The sequence below is a fragment of the Tamandua tetradactyla genome, chromosome 13, assembly GCF_023851605.1.
Source record: "Tamandua tetradactyla isolate mTamTet1 chromosome 13, mTamTet1.pri, whole genome shotgun sequence".
Classification (NCBI taxonomy): domain Eukaryota; kingdom Metazoa; phylum Chordata; class Mammalia; order Pilosa; family Myrmecophagidae; genus Tamandua; species Tamandua tetradactyla.
The window spans coordinates 23,731,692-23,757,001 of NC_135339.1; the positions used below are offsets into that span (position 1 = coordinate 23,731,692).

The following is a 25,310-nucleotide window of genomic DNA, read 5'->3' on the forward strand; positions in this document are numbered from 1 at the left end:
CAAACCAACATAAATAATTGTGTCTTTTTCACCAATTTATTTCTAAAATCGGATACAATGCCTGGTATACTGTAGATCCTTGGTAAATATTTGTTAAATTAATGTATAAGTAAATAACTAAAATAGACTTCCTTACTACAATAGTTGCTCAGTAAAAGGTAGTGTTCTCCTGACAGCATCGTTATTCCTTAGGGAATTAGGTACATATTCTTTGAGAATCAGAAATTATGGTTCAAAAAAATGAAGAGATGAGAGCAGAGTTGGAGCCACCTTTTAAATGGCTCTTAATACTAGCATTAGGGTACTACATCAGTTAAGAAGTGTTTAGTTATCTACAACTGACATTTGAGAAAGTTCAATTTTAATGTGCTTGAACAATAAAGGAATTTATTGGCTTACATAACTGAAACATCCAACTGTATTTCAATCCTTGGATACCATTTGATAAGGATTTTGTTTAGTTTCTCTGCTGCTAGATCTGCTTTCTGCTTTCTACCTTAGTCCTGAAATAGGGTAAGGTAGAATATTCTGTTTGGGCCAATTTAGGTTACAATTCCTCTTCCCAAGCCCCCAATGAAAACATTCTTGATGTCAAAGGAATATCATTAATTGGTTGTTTGGTTCCTGGATTAAATGCTGTGCTAGTCTGAAAATATTACGTACCCCAGAAAAGCCATATTTTAATCCTGATTCAATCTTGTGAGGGCAGCTGTTTCTTTTAATCTTGATTCAACACTGTAGTTGCAATCTTTTGATCAGATTACCTCCATGGAGATGTGACATACTCAATTGTGGGTGTGACCTTTGATTAGATGGAGATATGACTCTACCCATTCCAGATGGGTCTTGATTAGTTTACTTGAAACCTTTAAAAGAGGAAACATTTTGGAGAGAGCCAGATATGACAGAGCTGACAGAAACTTCAGACATAGCTGACACAGATACCAACACCTAGAGAAAAGAGACTTGGATGTTTGGAGATGCTGGTGCCCAGCAGACATTTCCTTGAGAAGTTAAGCAAGCCAGAACCTGGAGAGAGCCAAGGGAAGCCAAGAGATGAAAGCCATCCCTGGAGAAGCAAAGTGAGGAACCCCCACAGGAACAGAGGCTGAAAGCAACAGAGCCCAGGAGCAAAGAACTAGCAGATGCCAGCCACGTGACTACTCAGCTGACAGAGGTGTTCCTGGCCCATCAGCCTTCCTTGAATTAAGGCATCTTTTCTTGGATGCCTTAGTTTTGACATTTTTACAGGCTTAGAACTGTACACTTATAATTTATTAAATTCCTCTTTTTAAAAGCCATTCCAGTTCTGACATATCGCATTCCAGCAGCTTTTAAACTAACACAAATGCCCATCCCTAAATCAATCATTGTGCCAAGAAAGATGTCATATTATGAAAGAAAGAATGCTACATTATATTGATGGGTGATGTAAATCAGGCTTGTTAGGGTGGAGGACCCACCCTGATTGGGAGGTAAAGTGAGTTTCTTAGATCTGTAGTTTTACATCTTTCATTGTTTTTTGAACAACTTCTGCCCTTATCTCTTCAAATATTTATTCCGCCCCATTTCTCTCTCTTCTTCTGGATCTCCAAGTAAACATATGTTGGACTGTTTGATTCAGCTTTTGAATGCTGTTTGAATGTTGTTTTTACACTTTTTTTTCTGTCTGTGTATTATTTTGGATTATCTGACCTTCTATTCTCAGTTCAAGTACATTGATGAGTCCATCAAATAATTATTCGTTTCTGAATATTGTGGGATTTTTTTTCCTCTGGCATTTTCATTAGATTCCTACAGTTTTCATCTCTTTAATGAAATTCACCATTCATTCATGCATTTTGTTCACCTTTGCCACTACATCCTTTAATATGTAATTCATAGCTATTTTGAAGTCTTTATTTGATTGTTCCAACATCTGGCTCATCTCTGAGTCTGTTTCTATTGACTGCTTTAACTCTCAGTAATATGCTTATTTGTTTGTTTGGTGTTTCTCACAATTTTTTAAATTGAATGCCAGATATTGTGTGTAGAACAGTACTACTGTCTGGTAAGTAAATAAGTAGTATTGATACCTGGCAATGAATAGGCCACTTGTCAGTTTGTTAATGTGTGGGGTTGGATCAATTGTTAGGGGCTAAGCTGAGCTGCGGCTTTGTTGTTGCTATAATCACTTTCAGTATACCCCAGCTTTCAAATTCCCTTAGAGTAGGTGCTGCTTCCTTGTGTTCAGTGTAGGGACTGTGGTGCCAGTGAGTTTTTCTCAGTGTTCTTGCTACCACCTCAGCTTTCAATTGTTCTTGCCTTCTTGTGCCACAGAGGAACTCTTTCTCTCTCATCTTTCTCTCAGTCAATATGGGGCAAAGGGAATTCTCTGTTGTTCTGGTCAAGCTCAGTCTTAGGCAAGAACTATGTGCTTGGACCTTGGGGGTGGGACATCTTTAGTATTCCTGACCCTCCTCTCTATAGCAGCTAACTATGGTTGGTCTTGGGCAAGAGTATCCTGCCCTCAGCAGTAGCCTCAGCTTAGTATAGATGTAGGATCCCAGTACAGAAGGATTTCCTGCCTCCCCCCAGACAACAGAGGCCTTTTTCTTCTACACTCCCCCCACCTACAACAGATTTTTGCCTGTGCCCTGGAAGGTGAGGCTTGCTGCCCTTTCTCTAGTGGCTTAAGACTTTTGCTTCCAAAGCAAAAGGAAGCAAAAAGGTCCAAGGAAAAAGAGGGGTTTTATGCCCAACTCCTCCCAGCTGCCAATTACCTTCTTCATGTGTACACCATTGAGGGGTTCTTTATGGTCTCCTGCCCTGCCCCTAATCTTTCATATGAGCACTGGGTAGAGGCTTGTGGGGAAGAACTTGCAACTGGGTACAATTCCCCTTGTTTCTGACGCCCCCCACTTACATGCTATTCTAAACTTGGCCTTTAACAATTGGTTAAAATTTTGTTGATTTCTTCTTACCCATTTGTATGGCTATTACCACTTTCTCCCATACTCTGCCAAAGGTCCAAACCATGTGTCCCATTTCTCCTTGAAACTCAGATTAGTTGGATGCCTTGTGACCTCAGCTGTCTTAATATGCTCAAAGAAGTTTATGATCTTGTAGATTATCTGGTATTTTTTTCTCATTATTAAAGGAGGAAAATTCTTTGCAGTTTTCTACATCCTAAGTGAAAGTAGAAGTCACACCAAAACTCAAAGACTGGGCAGTTTAATAATGTTGGAAATTGGTGGGAGGGATGAATGCTAGTTAGGCAAACCACAATATCCACTCCAGGTAAAAAATATAATCAATTATACAATTCTAGTTATAAAGGAAAAGTTTGACTTTCTTTGCTCAGTCAATATACAGGTTAAGATATACTAAGTAATAATGCCTTTAGTAATCTCCCCAAACTTTTGTGGCATAACTTAACAAAAGTTTATTTTTCACTCAAGCTACATATCCAAAGTAGGTTGTCAAGAGAGTTTGGAGTTCTGCTCATTGTAGGCACTCAGGGAATAGGCACTCACTTCACACTGATGAAGGCTTCAACTTGATATGGGCTTCCATGTTAACTATAAGAGTGGGAAGGGAAGCAGAAAAACACACTCTGAATCTTAAACACACCACTTTCACTGGCCATAGCAAGTTAGTTGGCCGTTAACTTACCTTAAAGAAGATGGAGAAGTAGACCTTTCTGTCTAGAAAGACAAAAGTCCTGGAAATATTTGAATAACTTAATGACTAACACAGGAAGATAGCCTTGCTTTGTCCAACAACAATAGGAAAGAGATGTGCAGTTTATATACAGTTGATCCAATTTGAGCAGTTGACTCCAAAAAATCATAGATTAATTAAAAATCTGTGCTTCAAGTTGATAGCATGTCAGAATTTTAGCTTTTATATCAGTTTTGGTTGCTTGAGAAAAATCTCCATAATGACAAATTATCAATGGTAGAGTGTGTTTGAAATCTGTGATGTGCCTGACATCAAATCCAATAAAATTCAAGATCAAACTCTTCAACTTCTCTACAAATTCAGCTCTAACTTTCCCAGCTTCCATATTTTGTGTGGTGATACCAATATTTTGACAGTTTTCCAAGCTAGAAATCATGGCACAAGGCTTATGTAACTTATATGTCCTATTTTACCAGTTTAAGGATCATATACTTTTTAATATTAAAATTAAATTTCTTCATGTTCCTATCCTACTTATTGACAGGATGACTTTCTTCTTCCCAGAGGTCAGTCCTAATTACTACATTTGCCTCTAGGGGAGAAGAGTAGGAAGTTTACTGAGACCCTAGAGAAAAATTGTTGACTTCAGCCATTGTTTCATTAATGGTCACATAGTGAGTGTATTAGTTCTTTATTGCTGCTATAACAAATTACCAAAAACTTGGTAGCTTAAACAAAACAAATTTATTATTTTATAGTCCTGTAAGTCAGTAGTTTCACTGGGCTAAAATCAAAGTGTCTGTAGGGCTGTGTTCCCTCCTGGAGATTCTAGAGGAGAGTCTGTTTTCTTGCCTTTTCCACCTTCTAGAGGCCACCCACATTCATGAACTCATCACCCCCTTCCTCCATCTGCAAAGCCAGCAACATTACATCTCTCTGATCCTGCTTCTGTCCTCATAGCTCTTTCTCTGACCACAGCTGGGAAACGTTCTCCTCTTTAAAGGACACAGGCTATTCTCCCCATCTCAAGGTCCTTAATTTAAACAGAAGTCCTTTTGCCATGTAAGGTAACATATTCACAGATTCTTGGGATTAGGATGTGTATACCTTTGGGCATATCACATGATATAGGTGATTTGTTTATCCCAGTACAGCCATTTCCTTCAATTCTCACCCACAGTTTCAGCTACACTCTAGAATCCCTTGTTTCATGACCATCATCTCTCCACTCATAAGCAAGGAGGAAGAGTCTATCACTTCTAGTCCCAAGGCCCATCTCCAAGTCTAGTAACATGTCATTCACAGGTAAACTCATACTTTCATACCAAATTTTCCTTTTGTTAAAGGTGAATCTTGTAATGTCATCCACTGCTTAAAATGTTTCAATGCCTTTCCATTGCATTTGTTACAATACTACACAGGCCCTGCATGTTATAATCTTTTCATACTTCCCCAATCTCATCTCATACTGGTTTCTCCATTACTTACTGTACTATAGCAAGTACACTGAATTTCATTTAGCTACTCAAATGCACCAAGTTCTTTCTTGCCATAGATTTTTTTTTTTTTGGCGAGAAGAAGAACTATCCCTTTTCAAGGATGAACATGTCTGTATATATGGAAAATCCCAAAGAATCAGCAAGAAAGCTACCAGAACCAACAAAAAAATCCAGCAAAGCTGCAGGGTACAAGACTAATATGCAAAAATGAATTGTGCTTCTATACACCAACACTGAACAATCCCAAAAGAAAATAATTTCATTTATATAAGCATCTGAAAAAAAAATATCTAGGAACAAATTCAACCAAGGAGGTGACAGACCTAGTTACCTAACTGCTAAAACCCACTGTATGGGTTGGCTTAACAATAGGAATTATTCATTGACTCATGGTTTCAAAAGCTAGAAGACTTTGCCTTCTTCTGCAGTTGGTATCCTCTGACTAACTGGTGAACTTTGTGGTTCCTTGGCTTTTCCATCACATGGCAATGCACATGGCAGCATCTTCTCCTTTCTCTTCCAAGTTCTGTTGACTTTCAGCTTCTAGCCGCTCCCTATGGCTTCTCTCTCCATGCGACTTTCACCCTGCTTTTATAAAGGACTCCATTAATCTGTATTAAAGCCCAACCTGATTCATTTGGACCACACCTTAACTGACATAACATCTTTTTTTAGAGAACTTTATTAGTTTCTGTAACCAAACCTATGTAGATAAGACCTTACATATTTAATTCAGTGTGTACCCCTGTACAAACAGAAAAATAATTAAGTTTAACGTTTCTAGACCAATATGGAATTGGTTAATTTCTGTACAGTGCCAACTCAACACAGTACAGCTGGGATACTTTTTGCAAAGTTGAAGCACACCTAATGTTTACAAAAATCCAAATTATATATATATAATGCATATTTATATAAAAAGACAAATAATAGTATGTTATATATCAATAGCAGCAACAGCTTTTCCAGGTTCTGCAGTCATCTGAACAAAATTCTAGAGACATCCAGTGCACTCCATTAAAAAAAAAAGTAAAAAACAAAAATCCCAGAAAACAGCAAGTTCTATTACTGTTATGGTACTTGGCACCATTTTTTATTAGCTTCTCAATCATCATCTGGAAAAAAAAAATTCTAGAATAACATCATTAAAAACAGGTCTATTATAGCCCAGTCATAACTACATAGTCTTAAAGCAGGTACAAGATATTTAACATTCACAGAGATATGATACAGTATTAAGCTACATCTACAATACTAGAGGATACAGTTATAAAGTTATTATTTGAGACTTGATTCTACATTTCCAGCAGAGGGTCCAAAAGTTGGTGTGACACAGCTCTGGTAAGGAAATAACATCTTGAAGAGAATTTATTTACAATGAATCCACACCCACTAGAATGCGGACCTAGATGGAGAACATGTCCAAACCAGGGTACACAATTCAATCCATCACACTTAAACTACAAATCTATAAAACACTGTTGAAAGAAATTAAAAAAGACCTAACTAAATGGAAAGACATTCCATGTAAATGGATTAGAAATTGTGAAGATGTAAATACAACCCAAAGAGATATAAGATTCAATGTAATCACTATCAAAATCCCAAAAGCCTTTTTTTTTTTATGAAAAATGGAAAGGCCAATGCCCAACTTCATATGAAATTGTAAGGGACTTTGAATAGACAAAACCATTTTGAAAAAGAATAAAGTTGGAGAGCTCATAATTCCTGATTTAAAACTTACTACAAAGCTACAGTAATCAAAATGATGTGGTACTGACATAAGAACAGACATATAAACCAATGGAATATAATTGAGAGTCCAGAAATAAAACCATACATCTATGGCCAGTTGATTTTTCTTTTGGCATGGCAGGCTCTGGGAATTGAACCCGGGTCTCCAGCTTGGCAGGCGAGAATTCTTGCCACTAAGCCACCGTTGCACCACCCGGCCAATTGATTTTTGACAAATGTACCAAGTGCACTCAATGGGGAAAGAAGTTTCTTCAACAACTGGTGCTGGAAAAACTGGATATCTGCTTGCAAAATATTGAAGTTGGACCCATACCTCCTACCATAAACAAAAATCAACTCAAAGTGCATCAATGACCTAAATATAAAACCTAAAACCATAAAACTGTTAGAAGAAAACACAGGGTAAATCTTCATGGCCTTGTATCTGGCAATGGATTCTTAGATATGACACCAAAAACATGAGCAACAAAAGAAAAAATAGACAAATGAGACTTCATAAAAATTTAAAACTTTTGTACATCAAAGGACACTATCAAGAAAGTGAAGCGACATTACCCATAGAATGGAAGAAAACACATATCTGATAAGGGTTTAATATTCGGAACATACAAAGAGGTCCTACAATTCAACAACAAAAAGACAACCCAATTTAAAAATGGGCAAAGGACTAGAAAGAGACATTTCTCCACAGAAGATAGACAAATAACCAATAAGCACAACATAAGATGCTCAATGCCATTAAATATAAGGGAATACAAATCAAAGTCACAATGAGATACCACCCCACATCCACTGCATAGAATAGCTATTATTAAAAAAAAAAAACAAACAGTTGGAAACAGAAAACAACAAATGTTGGTTAAGATGTGGAAAAATCCCACATGCATAGCCAGTGGGAATATAAAATGATGCAGCTGCTGTGGAAAACAGCTTGGTGGTTCCTCAAAAAAAATCAAACAGCATTACCATATGACCCAGCAATTCCACTCCTAGGTATATAACCAAAAGAACTGAAGGCAGAGACATGGATAGATATAGCCATCAAAGCATGAGTCACAATAGACAAAACATGGATACAACCAAAGTATCAACAGACTAATGATCAAAGAAAATGTGGGATATCCATACAATGGAATATTAGTCAGCCATAAAAAGGAATGAAGTTCTGATACATGCTACAACATGGATAAATCTTGAAAATATTATGCTAAGTGAAATAAGCAAGACACAAAAGGACAAATACCATGTGATTCCACCTATATAAGGTATCTAGAATAGGCAAATTCATAGAGATGGAGAGGAGATTAGGGGCTACCAGGGGCCAGAGGCTGGGAGAAGGGGGAATGGGGAGTTATTGTTTAATAAGTACAGTTTCTGTTTGAGGTGATGAAAATGTTCTGGAAATAGACAGTAGTAATGTTTATAGAACATTGTGAATGTACTTAACACCACTAACCTGCCCACTTAAAAAAGGTTAAAATGGTAAATTTCATATTATGTATATTTACTACAATAAAAATATATATATTCGCGAGGATGTGGAAAAACAGGAACCCTTATACATTAACTGTGGCAGTGTAAAATGGTGCAATGTGGAAATCAGTTTGGCAATTCTTCAGAAAGTTGAACATAGAATTACCATATGATACACTTCCCACTTTTATGTACCCAAAGAAATTGAAAGCAGCGACTAGAACAGATATCTGTATATCAATGTTTATGACAACATTATGCACAATAGCCAAAAGGTAGGAACAACTCAAGTGTTTAAGATGAATGGATAAACAAAATGTGGTACATACATACAATCGAATATTATTTAACCATAAAAAGGAATGGCATTCTGATGTATGCTACAGCATGGATGAACCTTGAAGACATCATATTGAGTGAAGTAAACCAGACACAAAGAGACAAATATTGTATGAGGTCGTTATATGAAATACCTAGAAGAAGCAAATTTCATAGAGACAGATAGTGGATTATGGTTTACTGGATTGGGATAGGGTGGGCCTTGTTTGATGGGTTCAGAGTTTCTGTTGGAAGTGATGTTCTAGTTTGCTAGCTACCGGAATGCAATATACCAGAAACGGAATGGCTTTTAATAGGGGGAATTTAATGAGTTGCTAGTTTACAGTTCCAAGGCCGAGAAAATGTCCCAATTAAAACAAGTCCATAGACATGTCCAATTTAAGGCATCCGGGGAATGATATCTTGGTTCAAGAAGGCCAACGACATTCAACGTGTCTCTCTCAGCTGGAAGGGCATATGGCAAACATGGCAGCATCTGCTGGCTTTCACATGGCTCTACCAAAAAGGGAGTCTCTCCAAAATGTTTCCTCATTTAAAGGATTCCAGCAAGCAACTCCACCTTCAGTGGGTGGAGACACACCTCCATGGAAATCATCTAATCGAAAGTTACCACCCACAATTGGGTGGGTCACATCATCATAGAAACAATCAAAATGCTCCCACCCAGCAATATTGAATGAGGATCAAAGGGCACGGCTTTTCTGGGGTCCACCACAGATTCAGACCCGCACAGGTGATGAAAAAGGGTAATGGATTTTGATGCTTACAGTACAATATTGTGAATATAATACTACTGAATTGCACACTCGAGAGTTGTTAAAATGGGAAATTGTGAATTGAATATATATTTTTACAATAAAAACTTTTTTAAAAATTGGTCATTACAAGTCTCTTGTAAACTCTATAGCTAATAGTAAGAATAATGTCCAAAATATAGTAGATATTCCAAAATCAATAACCATACTTCTTGGTCAATAAGGAAAAGCCATTCAGCTGTGTTAAGACTAGGTCCACCTGAGAGTATCAACAATAATGAAAAAAATTAATCCCTTAAGGTCTCCATCCTGGAATCTTTGGTTCTAGTCAGGAACCATTTGAAGTACTATAGTAGAACCATATATAGTTGAAGAACTATATAGAACTGTGTATGAGTAAAGGGGAAAAGTCCACCTTCTTGCGGCACTCCTCACTCATGATCCTACTGTTACTGAGAATATTGTAAGGAGGACATGGCTTTGCATTACATGCAAACCTGCTCAAGGTCATATCAAAAGCAGAAATCAACTGTAAGCGGTTTTCCCCGCCCCTGCGGAGGGCGCCCAAGATCTCCTGCACCCGTGCCGGTTGCCGCATCATGACTCTGGCCTTCATCAGGGTGCTCACCTGTCCCGAGACCCAAGGGAACCGCTGATCCCGGCACGAGTTGGACTCTAAGGGGTGCCCGGGGCTCACTCGAGCACCCCAGTAAGGCCCGGTGGAAAAAGCAGCATTAGGGGGCGGAAGGGGGCGAGCTGGAACTACTTGCCCAGGTGGCGCGGCACAGGGCCGAGGCGGCGCCCTGGGGGCCTGGGAGAGCTCTGGTGGTCGGGCGCACCCCACAAACGGGACCTGTCTTCCCGCCTCACTTCCTCTGCCATCGAGATCGCAGCCTATTCAGCGAGCTGGGTATAGATTTTTCCCACATATTCATCCTGTTCTTTGGATTGCTTTTATTCACATACTTCATCTGGCTAATGGACGTCTCAGTTTACATGTCCCTTCCTCAAAAATATTTTCCCTGTGTTTTAAACCTAAATTATGTCCCTCCTGTTATTCTTTCCCATAGCATCTTGTTACTTTCCTTTATTACACTTAACAAAATGTGTAATATGTTTGTGTGTGTTAGTTTCCTTCAAAGAACTCTAACTTCTAAGGGATCAGGAATCATATTTCTAGCACTTAGCATAGCTTGGCTCATAAGAAGCTTGCAAATATATATTGGATGAATAAATTCCTGTTACTACACTGCAGGTTTTAACTCTGTCCAATAAGATTATAAACTCCATTAAGGCAGAAATTGTCTAATTAAAGTTTGATCTTTCACAGCCCAGTAGCCAATGCCTTGGATCAGTAAGTAGGAGCTCAATAAATATTTATTCAATGATTCTTGGATTACTCCAGTCATCTAGACTGTACTTTCTTCCTCTTCTAATTCATGCAGGATATTTCTAAAATATTGCTTCCATCCTTTTAATCCCCTGCAGAAAAACCTACTGATTATTACTTATTTCACCAAATTCAACTTTATTCATTCTCCTAACTCTGAATAAAAGTATATAATATTTTATAATACAACACAATATTTACCGACTCACTCTAATGATTTTTAAAATTATTTTATATGTGTGAATGCAAATTGATTAAAACTTTCCTTAATGACAGTGTCTATGTCTTGTATTTTGGCTTCCTCTTTTGTTGGACACGTGGTGGTCAATGTTGAAGAAAGAAAATCACCATTCAAAATGTGAAGGAAAAAAAGCTTATTTTTTATTTTCCATGTAAAGGAACTCTGTGCTTGTTTGACATAGTCTCTCAAAGCTGACCTTTGAGAGACTGCTCAAAGACTGCTGACCTTATATAGTATTTTGGAGAAGAATGAGATTCAGAGATTGGTGGGAGTGGGTTGACATCAGTTGTAGAAGCATGATTACTTTGATGGTGAGACTGTTGATGATTGAGACTTTTAGAGGCATACTCACTACCGTAAGGATATTGCCAATTGGCTGACTTTAAAAAGTGGGGAAGAAGCCAGACACATTTGGACAAATATTGCATGTCTCCACTTACATAATATAAGCAACTGTATAGAGACAGAAATTAAAGGTTACCAAGGGCTGGAAGGAGGTGGGGGGAATGGGGAGTTATTGTTAGTAGGTACAGTTTCTGTTTGTAGTGAGGAATAAGTTTTGGTATGGGATGGTGGTAATGTTTGCACAACATCGTGAATGTAATTAACAAATTGTACACTTAAAAATGGTTAAAATGGGAAATTTTATGTTTCTGTATAACATATGAGTTATGATTGACTGATCGAACTGAGTTGAGTTGTCACCGATTGAGTTTAAATTCAGTTCTCCTGGTTACTCACCATAGCTACATAATTAGTCTTAGGAATATAGGATCTTTAATATTTTCATCAAAAATAGTTATTGATTATTAATTTCACCTTTTTCAGATGTAAGAAGACATTTTTTAAAAGTTTACAGTGAGGCTAAAACAGCTTTATTCCAATATTTAACCATTCTGAGGGAAGTCATGTGATTCTTTTTCTGCTCTCCAAGATTTCTCTAACCTTCTTTCTAAGCAAACAGGAACAATTATATGTAGATTTTTTTGGGGGGGGGGCAGCCAAATATCAAAAATTTAAAAATGCTACAAACATACTAAAACCCAGAAAAAGAGCACAATAGTTTTATTATTTAACTGCCAGTTACACCCTTCTGTATTACTTTCGTTTCCTTATGTTTTTATAGGTTTCACGCTCTTTGGTTGTCTCTTCATAAGACAGTAATTTTGTAATACTCTTCTCTAGAGAAGAAAGATATTTTGCTTTTTTCTTTAGTATGGTCAAATACAATTTTATTTTATTGATAGAGATAGGGTAGAAAAGTTTTTCAGCTTCACCACTCATAAAGATAATATCATGTAAAGTTTTATGATGGTTAAATTTGGGAAAACCTCCAGTAAGGTTATTTAATACATAAGTTAAAATAGTTCAGGACACATCAGGCTTCTTTAAATTGATGACACTCTTTAACTAGTTGTCGCGGATATCCTCGTTAAATTTTTTGAAAGAACAGGACTTCCTTTTTTTGTGCTAAGCATTGCTAAGCACTACATTTTCTTCTTAAAATTCTGCACACATCAATTGGAAGAATTTTCAACAGATTAGCTACAGGCTCCCTACATTTCAAACCTTGATTCTCCTCCAATATCCACATATTTCTCATGCTAGAATATAGGACACATTCAAATAGCTATGAGACATTTGGCCCTGAACCTTTGTTTTACAATGCTGGGTGGGTGGGCACCATGGGTGGCAAGAAAAATCTTGGAAGCCATTCCACATTGAGAGAGCTGGGAATATTTTAATTATATACAGAAGTAACTGTGAGTTACAAAAATATATACTACTAAACTCAAACCAAATCTATTCCTAACTCAACTTTCCCTTAGCTAGATTTCAAAAATGCCTGCTAGTCACTCCAACACAAGTAGATGTGGGAAGAAAGATACAGGGGAAATCGGTAAGGAAAGAATTAACAGTCTAAAGACCGCAGTTAAAATATCTTACTTTTACAGATTTCACAATAGCACTGGCAAGTGAAAAATGATGTCCTTCATAATGTGCCCTCCGAATCTTAAATGACTAAGGCCAGCACAATGCTGGGTGCTTTATATCAACTACTCAGCATTACAACCACAGAATTTAATATTTAGCGAGTTCTTTCTGTGTGCTAGGCCGAGTTAAGTGCTTTACATAAATTATATTATTTATTCTCACAATAATCCTATGAGATAGTTACCACTGCCATTCCCATTTTACTGATGAGTAAAACTGAGCTACAGAGAGGCGGTGATGCCTAATGTTAAAGGCCGGGATTTGAACTCAGATAATCTGATTCCGAGCCCGCAGTTCATTATAAATTGATACAAACTACCAGGCAGCAGATAGAGAAAGGCTCAAATAAAATAATCTAAAAGGTGTGAGAGCGAGATTAGCAAAGCAAAAGAGCTTTAGGGCCGAAACAACTGAGGTACCAACATTGGATGCACTGTAGTATTTCCCATTAGGATTCCTTTTTGTTTTATTTTCTACGCTTCCATGTTTCGCTTCTCATTTTTAAGATATTTAGTTGCTTAAGCCTGACACTGACGCTGAGATGAAGGAGCTAACTCACCTGAAGAAAGAGAGCGCTACTGACGGCGTGGCGAGAACCCTGCGCAGGCGCGCTACATCCCAGGCCCGCCTCCCAGCCTCACCCACGCCAGGCGGGGCCCTTCCTCTCTATCTCAGACTCCGCCCCAGATTCCACAGGCTTGCGGCCCAGCCGGGGTGCTCTGCGAGTGGAGGCCGGAGGGAGGCGGGAAGGAGGCCGACTTTTGGCGCCTGCGCAGTCGCCGGGGCGCTGGTGTGATCAAGCGCACGTAGCGAGCGCAGCCGTCGCGGCCCGGAGGATATAAAAGGGCTAACTGGCTCCCTCTGCTGCCCAGTTGCGCCGCTGGCGGGCTGAGCGGAGGTGTTGGGTACCCGGCCGGAGCACCGGCAACAGAGGACTGAAGAACGCGCCGTCTTCTTCTCCCACTTCCCAGGTGAGACGCTTCCCCGACCTTGGGGACTGAAGCTGAGGCCCTTGGACGCCGCGGCTCCACTCGGACGGTTGTGTTGGTCCTGTCCCTCCCCTCTCTGGTGGGAGGCTTGGGGCGGGGGTGCTCTTCAGTTTACCACAGCCGCTTCAGCACCTTCTGTGGAGGCTCGGCCGCTCGCCCTGCGCCTCGCGACCCTCGATGCTCCTGAGGCCTGACTGCCCTTTCCCTCGATGCTCCCCTTCCCACCTCCGCCCGCTTCTCGGACCACTGGGGCTGTGGCAGCCTCTGTCCCCACCCCTGGGACCAGACTTTCTTGAATATTCCTTCCCGGGAAGGAATCACCGCGTAGAATTTTCCGAGTTCCTCTCACACCTGGTCCTCCTCCAAAGCAGAGTGAAACGTGAGGACGGGGCGTGGGTTTTGGGCCTCCACAGCAGCAAATGGTTAGCATGGCAATAGAGAGCGGATTTTAAAGCTTCTGCTGAAATCGAAGCACTCCAGGAATGTTTGCCTCCCCACCCCACCCCCGAAAAGCCATCGGGTGTGGGAAGTGGACCTACGGGAAAGAAGTTCTGGCTTCACTCATCTGTTGCGCGCCGCGGTGCAGCCTTGGCGGCTAGACGTCGCCCGGGGCGGCGAGTTTAGGGTTGCTCGCGCTGAGGAAGTCTGCTGTCAGATCACCCGGTCTTTGGGGAAGCAGTTTTTTCTTCCTTCCCTCCTCATAGTTTTTTTTTAAAGGCACGCGAGCCTCGCTGTCTTTAGAGGAGGGTCTTCAACTTTTAAATTTACGTCAGTAAAACATATGCATGATTGTGTGAGAATTCTGAGTTGAATAACGTGACTGGTCCCCAGATGTATGTTTTAAAGGGGAGGAAGGATGGTACCATAAGTATGAGACTACCTGTTTTTCCGAAGTAACTGGTTTAATGAAATACTACTCAATTTTTAGATACTAACACCTTATGCGTTCGGATTGAGTGAAGAAGATTCTTGGAATTTTACACTGTTTTGTTTAAGGGATGAAGATAGTAGATCCCCTTTAGGAATTAATCTAAAAGACCAGAGACTTGCCCGTTTCAACTTAACTGTTTCCCCTTACTGCAGGAGTTGTGACTCTTGGACTTTCCCTTTGGAATGCACTCTTAAGGGATGAAAAAAGCCACTACGTGAGTGGGGGAAGGGAAAGGACGTGGCAGCAGTGTTCTTTCATCAAAGTCTTGCTCATTTCTTGAGGTTATGGAAAGAAACTTATTTCCACTTTTAGGTTTAGCTGTAGTTTATGAATGAGGCGAGTCTTTTCCTAAAATAATCAGATGAAAATTTCATTCTGCATAGCAGGAACATTGAAAGTTTGGAAAACATTTTCAAGAGATATTTCTGAGTTTCTATGAAGAAAATGGATATTTTAAGCAGGAAAAAATCCTAGAAGCTGCATGAGAACAACTTTGATTATGTTCTGCCTTGGTTTGACGTTTAAATAACATTTAAGTGATTTTTTTCTCTAACTTTGATTTTTGGCTTGTGAATGTAATTTAAGAATCTTATATATGGAACTCAAATTTAACTTTGTATTTCTGTGGGAAACAAATTTTACCCCTTACTTTTAAAAGTCATGTCAGTTTTTGTTTTGGAACATTGTGCTTTATGTCCTGCAAATGAATGACAAATGCTTCTTACGTATTTATCATAGACTACCTAGGAAACAAAGTAGGTGACTACTTTGTCCTTTGTATAATGCTGTTTCCACTGACATCTTAAAACGGGTTTATTTTGAAGTACTAAAAGCCAAGATAATTATACTGGCCGTTTTATATTGTTCCAGGGTAGTAAAATGTGAAAAATATGTGCACTTTTTAATTATTACAAAAAAAGCTTAGACAATAAAAGACTATTGAAAAAAGAAAGCTTTGTATCACCTAAATAGCCCAGGTTGTTGCAGGTGAACCTTGGCGTCTTTGGAGATGCTAACCTTTTCTATTTTGTATACTGACAAGCAGTATCTTTCATAGGGCAATTAGATTCCAATTCCTGCTTTTATTTCAGAGATGAAGCAAGTGTTGTGATAGCCATAAAACTTGTAAACCTTAATTTCCGTGGAAGAAACGCCTTATTTTACCTAGCAATTAATTATCAACTGGGATCTGCTTTCCCAAGATTGGAAAGTACTCTGTAAGATGTAAAGCAGCGATTCTCAACCTATGTTGGGGTTATGAAGTTTTTTTGAGAATCCGATGGAAGGTGTGGACCTTGGGTCAGGAAGTGCAAGTGTACAAATTTACATGAAATTTTACATGCCATTTACAGATATCTTCCCCAGCTATTCCATGAAGTCTATCATAAGAACTTCTAACAAGTGAAAGAGCAAATCTGTAAGAGAATCTTGTCATCTTGTGGTAGTATTTCTTCAACTTGCATATATAGATGACCTTAATACACTTTTGCTAAAAGGATTTTAACATCGTCGAATTTTGCAGGCAATGAAAGCACATCATATTGACCTCCCCTTGTTACCTACCCCTATATATTCAAACATATTGTGGATTTTTCACTCCAAGAAGAACAGGGTTCATTATTGCTGAATGTAAACAATAATACATTGTATAGGCCCTTACCTTTAAACTTTATTACTCTTTTCAGAATGAGATCTTGAATCTTATAATTAAAATATAATGGGATGTGTGTATAATAAATGACTATATAGGAGACAAGTCAAATGTATATTTATGATACTAGTAAATCTTTATTCATGTATAAACTCACTGAAATTTATTTCTCTAAATTGAAACTATCCTGACATTCATTTTCCTCTATTCAAATATTGTACCTCAGTATAAACTTACGAAACTCAAAAGAACTGCCATTTAGGTTACTCAGCAATTTTTAAACTTAAAATGAAAAACATTCCTTTTTTTTCTGTTCCTTTGGAAGATGAGTAAGACCCTAAGTATGTATGGTTAGACATTGGCAAAAAATAGAGTACAGAGATTCACATATCTTACATGGTTGTTATCAGTGAATGAATGATACCTTGAATTTCTTCCCCCTTCTATTTAATGCTGCATAGAAATGTGACCATGTGATGGTGGTGTAATATTTCTCATTTAAGTAATAATATTATAATATATCAAATTAATATTCTCAGTCTTTCTCCCAATGGGCATTTGAGCTTTTTTCTCCATTTTAAGTAGTGCAGGGAAGGCTATAATTTAAGTGGTTTATCTTATCTGGTTATATAGCTCCAGTAAACCTTCCTTCTGCATTTTTTTTTTAAGGAAACATATAATAAAACCTCATATCCATAATTTATTCTTTTCTCTAAAAGAATCATCTAGGATTAGGCTGGGTTAAAAAAAGATTTGGCAGATACTCTTATATAATCTTTATATATAACCTACCTGATGACTTTATAAATTGTGAAGTGTTTTATATTTTACCAAAAAATATTCATATCTTTTATTGTTTAAAATTGAGTTGTGTTCGTATTAAGTTTTGAAAGGTCATTATACATTCAGCATACAAGTTCTTTTCCAGATATGTGATAGGGAACTATTTTTTCCCAGTTTATGACCTGTTTTCATCCTTTTTTTTTGAAGTTCTTAATTTTGAAAAAGTTCAGTTTATCCTTTTATGGTACTTATCTAAGAAATCTTCTAACCCAAAATCACAAAGATTTTCTCTTGTGTTTTCTTCCAGGCGTTTAATAGTTTCAGGTTTTACATTTAGGTCTGTAATCCATTTTGAATTGATTTTTGTATATGGTATGAGGTATGGGCTGAAATCCTTTTTTTTTTTTTTTATATGGCTAACCAGCTGTTCCAGTACCATTTATTAAAAATACTGCCTTTTATCTACTTAATTGCCTTTGTTCCTTTGTCAAAAATCAGCTGTCCATAAGTGTGAGCTTATTTCTGTCCAAAAATAAGTATGGGCTTATTTCTGGACTCTATCTTTATGCCTATACCACACTTTTGATTCTTGTAGCTTCATAGGAAGTCTTCAAATTAGGTAGTGTTAGCCCTCCAAATTTGTTGCTCTCTTCAAAGTTGTTTTGCCTATTCTAGATCCTTGGAAATCCTATAGGGATTTCAGAATCAGATTGTTAATTTCTGTAAAAAACCTGAAATTTTTGTTGGGATTGTGCTGAATCTATAGGTCAATGTGGGCAAAATTGACATCTGAAAAATATTGAGCCTTCCAACCCACTAAAAAGATATTCATTCAGTTAGTTTTCTTTAATTTCTGTCAGCAGTTTTGTAGTTATTAGTGTGGATTTTTTTGGTCAGATTTATCCGTATTTTTTGATGTTATTATAAGTGATAGTTTTTAAATTTCAATTTCTTATTGTTTGTTGCTAGTATATAGAAATACAATTGACTTTTGTATATTGAACTTTTATCCTGCAACTTGGCTCACTTCAGTTCTAACTTAGTTCTGAGAACTTTGTTCTAAGAACTTAGTTCTAGAACTCACTTATTTCTAATACCTTTTTTGTAATTCTTTGGATTTTCCAGTTATGTTTTACAGTTTTTTATAGATTTTCTTTATCATGTCGACATAGTTCCCTGATATTTACATATGGTTAAGAGGGAGCCCTCGGCAGATCTCTGAAATTCTCTTTCTGTGTAACTTTCTCCCCTCTGGTAATCTGTTGTTGTGCAAGTTTTAGCTGCCTTAGTTTCTTTAGACTCTCAGCTCTGTCTTCTTAATTGAGGAAGTCTCCTGTTTCTGTTTTGCTTCCCTCTCTCTGCACCATGGTTTAGGAACTCTTTCAAGGTAATAACCTGGGGCAGTTGCACCAGTCACCTAATTTTCCCATCTCTCAGGTATCACTGTCTTTGGTTGCCTGGTGTCTAGTGTTTTGCATACAGTTGCTTCATGTACTTTTTTAGTTGTTTCAGTCAGAAGGATAAATCTGGTGGTTCCTGTTTCTCCATCTTGGTCATCTTGGAAGTTTAACACAATTTTTTTTTATTAGTAGTAGTTGCTATCTTTCAGAGTCAGCATATTCTAAATCTTTTAGGGACTAGGCAGATTAATAATTTGTGAAATGGCTGGATACCAAAAAAACACTGGGAATGATAAAGCAAAATGGCCTAGTTTGAGACTCAAATGTCCCACCTAAAAAAACATTTAAAATCATATTTAGAAGAAATAGTGTGCTTGTTAAATAATGGTAGTTGGTTTGTTTAAAACCTGTTTCTAGCTGTCAGTCATAGAAAAATGAAAAATTCCATTTTATTATATAGCAAGCTTATACTTGAAAATGTATTCTTAATATTTTATAGACCTCTTTCAGGGTTAATGTTAAGTAGCAGTTACTTAGTGCAATCTGTTTCCTCACTTTTGCACCATTATAATAGAACTGTCCTTTACTGATCTCCAGCGTTGTAATGTAAAAGTTCACTTGTAAATTTTGTTTGAATCTGATAAGCCATTTTCCCTTGGACTTAATGTTAAAACCATAGTTAGATTCCTAAGCCAACCTGGAAAGCCTGTTTAACCATTTGTAGCTTATACTTTTGTGGACACAGGAGAAATCCTTTTCTGGAAATAAATTCAAAGTCTTGCCAGGATGTGGCACAGAATTTCAGACTATACACATTTTCTACTAGAAGAGTTTGAATTTGCAAAGTTCAATGGGACACAAGAGGTAAACTTATTATATTGTGAAATCACTATTTCCCAAGCATCTTTATGATATTGATGAGAATTTAGTAGATATTCTACAAAAAGGTTCCCTTTTTAAATATACCAGGAAACACTGGTTACCTCCTATTGAACTAATTGCTGGAGGCTGGAGGTGTAGCATAGGCAGGCAGAGGGTGAAATCTGATTGGTAAGGAAGATATTCTGTCTTCAGGCTTTATGACTGATTTCATGCTCCCCCTAAAGGAAAATATAGCCTGGAAAAGATCCAATGTTTGATGCATTGCCATGTTCACACTAAAAAACAGAGTGTTGGGATATGGCAGAGCAGAAGGGGCAGAGTTACCTTAGGGAGATTACCAAGAGTAGCACCGTTTCAAGGAAATTAAATGTTGAATGAGCTTTGAGGTAGAATAAGGGTGCCTTGGACTCCCACATCTAGCCAACACCCTCAAGAGGGTGCCGTCTATAACATCATATTGATGTTCTACCCTAACTACTAGCACCAGGGTCAGCAATAGCAGCAGCAAAAGCTAATCCTTTCAGTGGATCAGTTTACTAGATTAGATTCATTGATCCCCAGTGATTAAGAACTTGTACTGAGCTCACCGAGATCACCAAATTTCAGAGAAAGTGAGAGTCACTGGAAATCATTAGAAACTACAGGCACTTAGGACCTCCCTTCCCACCTTCATCCCCCACCCCTACCCCATACCAAAGACTCAATTCAAGAAAAGCTAAGAACCATAGAATGGTAGAAACAAGTTTACATATATCAACGAACATAATAAACTAGATAGGCTAAGCTTACCAGTTAAAAGTTACATTGAAAAATACTGGATAAAACAAAATCTGGTTATATGGAAGATAAACAGCTTCGTCATGAAACTAATTCCAAGTAAAATGATAGGAAGATGTGTTAGCCAAGTACAAACCAAAAGAAAGCTGGTATTACCTATATTGCTATCAGACAAAATATACTTTAAGTCAAAAAGCATTATTAAGCTTAAAAAGCATCACTACCTAATGATATAAGAAGATATAGCAATTCTTAATTGCAGTAAATAATTGCTATACCAAGAAGATACAGCAATTATTGTATCTAACAGATATACCTTCAAGATAAAGGAAAATTTAATGGAGTTATAAGGGAGAACCACAATTCACTATCATAGTTGGAAATTTTAACATATTTCAATTATTGAATGGCTAAGGAGACAAAAAAATTAGTATAAAAAGATTACAAATTGTGCAACAGGATTGATTGTAAAAATTCAGAAATGGATGACACAGTGCTACCTAACTGTAATACAATAATGTTAGAACACTGAATGAAGCTGAAGGTGAGAATGCTAGAGGGAGGAGGCCTGGGGGCACAAATGAAATCAGAAGGAAAGATATACAATACAGACTGAGATGGTATAATCTAGGAATGCGTAGAGTGTATAATTGTAGTGACTAAGTGTATAAATTTAAAAATGTTTTTGCATGAGGAGGGACAAAGGAATATCAATACTGCAGGGTGATGAAAATAGATGGTAATTAATGTTTTGAAACTTTAACTTATGTGTGAGACTAAAGCAAAAAATGTTTATTTGGTACAAAATTTATATTTTGTCTAGTGCATTTCCTAATATAACTGATGTGGACAGCTTAAATGAACACCATAAGTACATGGAACTTTGAGTAGGGCATGAGATTTTGTAGGTTTGCCCAGAGTGATGCCCCAGTAAATCCCAGAGTGATTTGAACAGTGAATAAAAAAGTATTGCAAAGTCCCCTTGGGGATATGGGGAGAAAGGGGGAAAATTCAACTTCCCCAAGTGGAGAATTCTTGATATTTTCAGAAGCATGGGGACAGCCAAAGCAATAGGCTGAGCCCTCAATCTTGGGGTTTGTTCATATGAAACTTAACCCTGCAAAGGATAGGCTAAGCCTACTTAAAATTAGGCCTAAGAGTCACCCCCAAGAGAACCTCTTTTGTTGCTCAGATGTGGCCTCTCTCTGTCAGCCAACATGATAAGCAAACTCACTGCCCTCCCCCTCTCTACATGGGACATGACTCCTAGGGGTGTGGACCTTCCTGGCAACGTGGAACAGAAATCCTAGAATGAGCTGGAACTCAGCATCAAGGGATTGAGAAAATCTTCTTGACCAAAAGGGGGAAGAGTGAAATGAGATAAAATAAAGTGTCAGTGACTGAGAGATTCCAAACAGAGTCAAGAGGTTATCCTGGAGGTTATTATGTGTTATATAGATATCAACTTTTTAGTTAAGGTGTAATGGAGAGGCTGGAAGGAACTGTCTGAAAATGTAGAGCTGTGTTCCAGTAGCCATGTTTCTTGAAGATGATCATATAATATAGCTTTCTCAGTGTGACTGTGAAAACCTTGTGTCTGATGCTCCTTTTATCTACCTTATCGACAGATGAATAAAACATATGGATTAAAAATAAATAAATAATAAGGGGAACAAATGTTAAATAAATTTAGGAAAAAAAGTATAGGAGATCTGAACAATCACAGTTCACAAGTGTCATTACTGGACAAAGGTAGAACACTACATACCACAGTTAGGTTATACACATTCTTTTCAAATATTTATGGAATACTTTAAGCTGATTAAAGTCCCAACAAATTTAAGCAGTCAGTATCATAGAGGCCACATTCTTGTCTATGCTGGAATTAAGTTAGAATTCAGTAACAAAAAGATGCTTTAAATGGTCTCCATACATTTGGAAGCTAAATATTTCTAAATGACTCATGGGTCAAACACGAAATCATAATAGAAACTTATAGTTTAGACATTCAGATAAACTCTTGGGCGGGGAGGCTTCTCAGTAGTGGATACCAGATGCCCAAATAAAGCAGAGGTTCTTTTTTTTTCTTTCCTTTTTCCTCTTTTTAAAAAAGTACGGATAGCCAACTGTTACAGACTGATTTTTTTCCGTTGAATTGCCATTCCACCTTTGTCAAAAATGATCTGACCACATGTGTGTGGGTCTATTTCTAGAGTGTCTGTTTTGTTAGATTGATCTTTAGGTCTTTTTTTTCTCAAATACCATACAGTCTTGATTATTTTAGCTTTATAGTAACTCTTGTTGATATGATGTATTACATTAATTGATTTTCTTATGTCGAACCATCCTTGCATACCTGGGATGAATCCTACTTGGTCATGCTATATAATTCTTTTAATGTGCTGCTGGATTCGATTTGCTAGAATTTTGTTGAGGATTTTTGCGTCTATATTCATTAGAGAGATTGGTCTGTACTTTTCTTGTAATATCTTTGCATGACTTTGGTATGAGGGTGATGTTGGCTTCGTAGAATGAGTTAGGTAGCTTTCCCTCCTCTTCAATTTTTTTGAAGAGTTTGAGAGGATTGGTACTAATTCTTTCTGGAATATTTGCTAGAATTCACATGTGAAGCCATCTGGTCCTGGACTTTTCTTTTTGGGGAGCTTCTTAATGACTGACTCAATTTCTTTACTTGTGATTGGTTTGTTGAGGTCATCTATTTCTTCTTGAGTCAGTGTTGGTTGTTCATGCCTTTCTAGAAAGTTGTCCATTTCATCTGCATTGTCGAATTTATGAGCATAAAGTTGTTCACAGTATCCTCTCATTATTTCCTTTATTTATGTGGGGCCGGTGATTATGTCTCCTATTCCATTTCTGATTTTATTCATTTGCATCCTCTCTCTTCTTCTTGTCAATCTTGCTTAGAGTCCATCAATCTTATTGATTTTCTCCTAGAGCCAACTTCTGGTTTTGTTGATTTTCTCAATTGTTTTCATGTTCTCAATTTCATTTATTTCTGCTCTAATCCTCATTATTACATTCCATTGTATGTATATACTACAGCTTGTTTAGCCTTTTGTCTGTTGATGGACACATGGGTTGTTTCCATCTCTTGGCAATTGTGAATAATGCTGCTATGAAAACCGGTGTGCAAATGTCTGTTCTTGCCCTCATGTCCTCTGAATAAGATACCTAGCAATGGTATTGCCAGATCATAGAGCAATAAGTTTCCCTCTTAACACTGCCTTTGCTGCGTCCCATACATTTTAATATGTTGTGTTTTTATTTTCGTTGCCTCGAGATATTTACTGATTTCTCTTGTAATTTCTTCCTTGACCCACTGGTTGTTTAAGAGTGTATTGTTGAGCCTCCAAGTATTTGTGAGTTTTCTGGTACTCTGCCTATTATTGATTTCCAACTTCATTCCTTGATGATCTGAGAAAGTGTTTTGTATGATTTCAGTCTTTTTAAATTTATTGAGACTTGCTTTGTGACCCAGCATACAGTCTATCCTTGAGAATGATCCATGAGCACTAGAGAAAAAGGTGTATCCTGCTGTTGTGGGATGTAATGTTCTATAAATGTCTGTTAAGTCTAGCTTTATAGTAACTCTTAAAATCAGTTAGTGTGATTCCTCCAATTTTGTTCTTTCTCAGAATTTGTTTGGGCTTTTCTGGTTCCTTTGCCTTTCATTATCAGTTTTCTGTTTCATTCCTAATATTGTTTGTGGTTTTTCTGACAAGATGTTATTAATTTTATTAGTCTTTATGGGCTGGGTGGTGAGGCAGCTTTAGGCTTTGTAGAGTCTCTGTTGTGTGTTTATTGTCTATTTTTATTGATTAATGCTCTTTATTTCCTTCCTTCCACTCTTTAGGTTCATTTTTAGCTTGGGCATTTAGCTCATTACTTCTTACCCTTGTTGCTTTTCTCAAAACTATGCATTTCTCTCTGAACATTGCTATCACTGTTTCCATAATTTTTGATACATATGTTTGCCCAGCTTACTACAATCCTTTAACTGTTTTTGAGAGCTCTGAGAAAGATGATTCTTCCAATTCTGGTTATTGTTCACAATTCTGCGGGGGTGGAGATGGAAACCTGCAGCGTCTCTTCCTTACTCTCTTGGTCTATCAGGTGTGTGTTGTTGAAATGATCTTATCTAAGGTTCTTTCTGAAAGGAAAGAATTGGGACTTTGGAAAAGCCTTCAAAAGATAGCCTATGTAGTACTTTTCTGTTGGTGCAATATGTTGACTTAAAACTTTCTTCCAACCTGAATCTTGAAATGATGTTCTAGTAGAATTATGCCAATGATTGGTTTCACTGCTCAAGTACATAAAGCTGTGGGTAGGAAGTTAGCATGATTTTTTAGTTTTTGATAGCAAAATTGAGCACTTGTCTGTCATTGTAAGATTAGAGAGATAGCACACTCTTTGGGAGCAGAAGCATGACTAGTTTTTATGCAGTTCAATTAAAACAAATTGCATTTTGCAGAGGGATTATAGGGAAGAAAAGAAAAATAATTAGCTCTATTAGTAATCACTCTTTAGTTGTCTCGGAAAATCCATCCTACTTAGATGGGAGAGGCATGCCAAGTCTTGATTTTGTAATGGCCTGAAGTAGAGTCCTGAATTCATGTTGCGTTGACCATGAAAACTGTCAGAAAGATTAAAGTCTGAACACAGTTTTCAGGAGCCCCTATATTGGAATATGGGATCTTTATGAGGAAAAATAAACTTATAAGTTGGAGCCCCTAAAAGATGGTTTGGAATAAGTATGGAAGGTATGG

General features: G+C 37.5%; 1 protein-coding gene across 2 annotated transcripts in view; it reads left to right on the top strand.

The window, feature by feature from the left end:
• The first annotated feature begins 13,874 nt into the window (after positions 1-13,874).
• The window catches only part of P4HA1 (prolyl 4-hydroxylase subunit alpha 1), a 110,570-nt gene continuing 99,134 nt past the window's right edge, over positions 13,875-25,310 (top strand). For both annotated transcript variants that reach the window (XM_077124941.1, XM_077124942.1), the window contains exon 1: positions 13,875-14,081. The gene's annotated coding sequence lies outside the window, so the exon portion shown is untranslated. The remainder of the gene's footprint in view (positions 14,082-25,310) is intronic.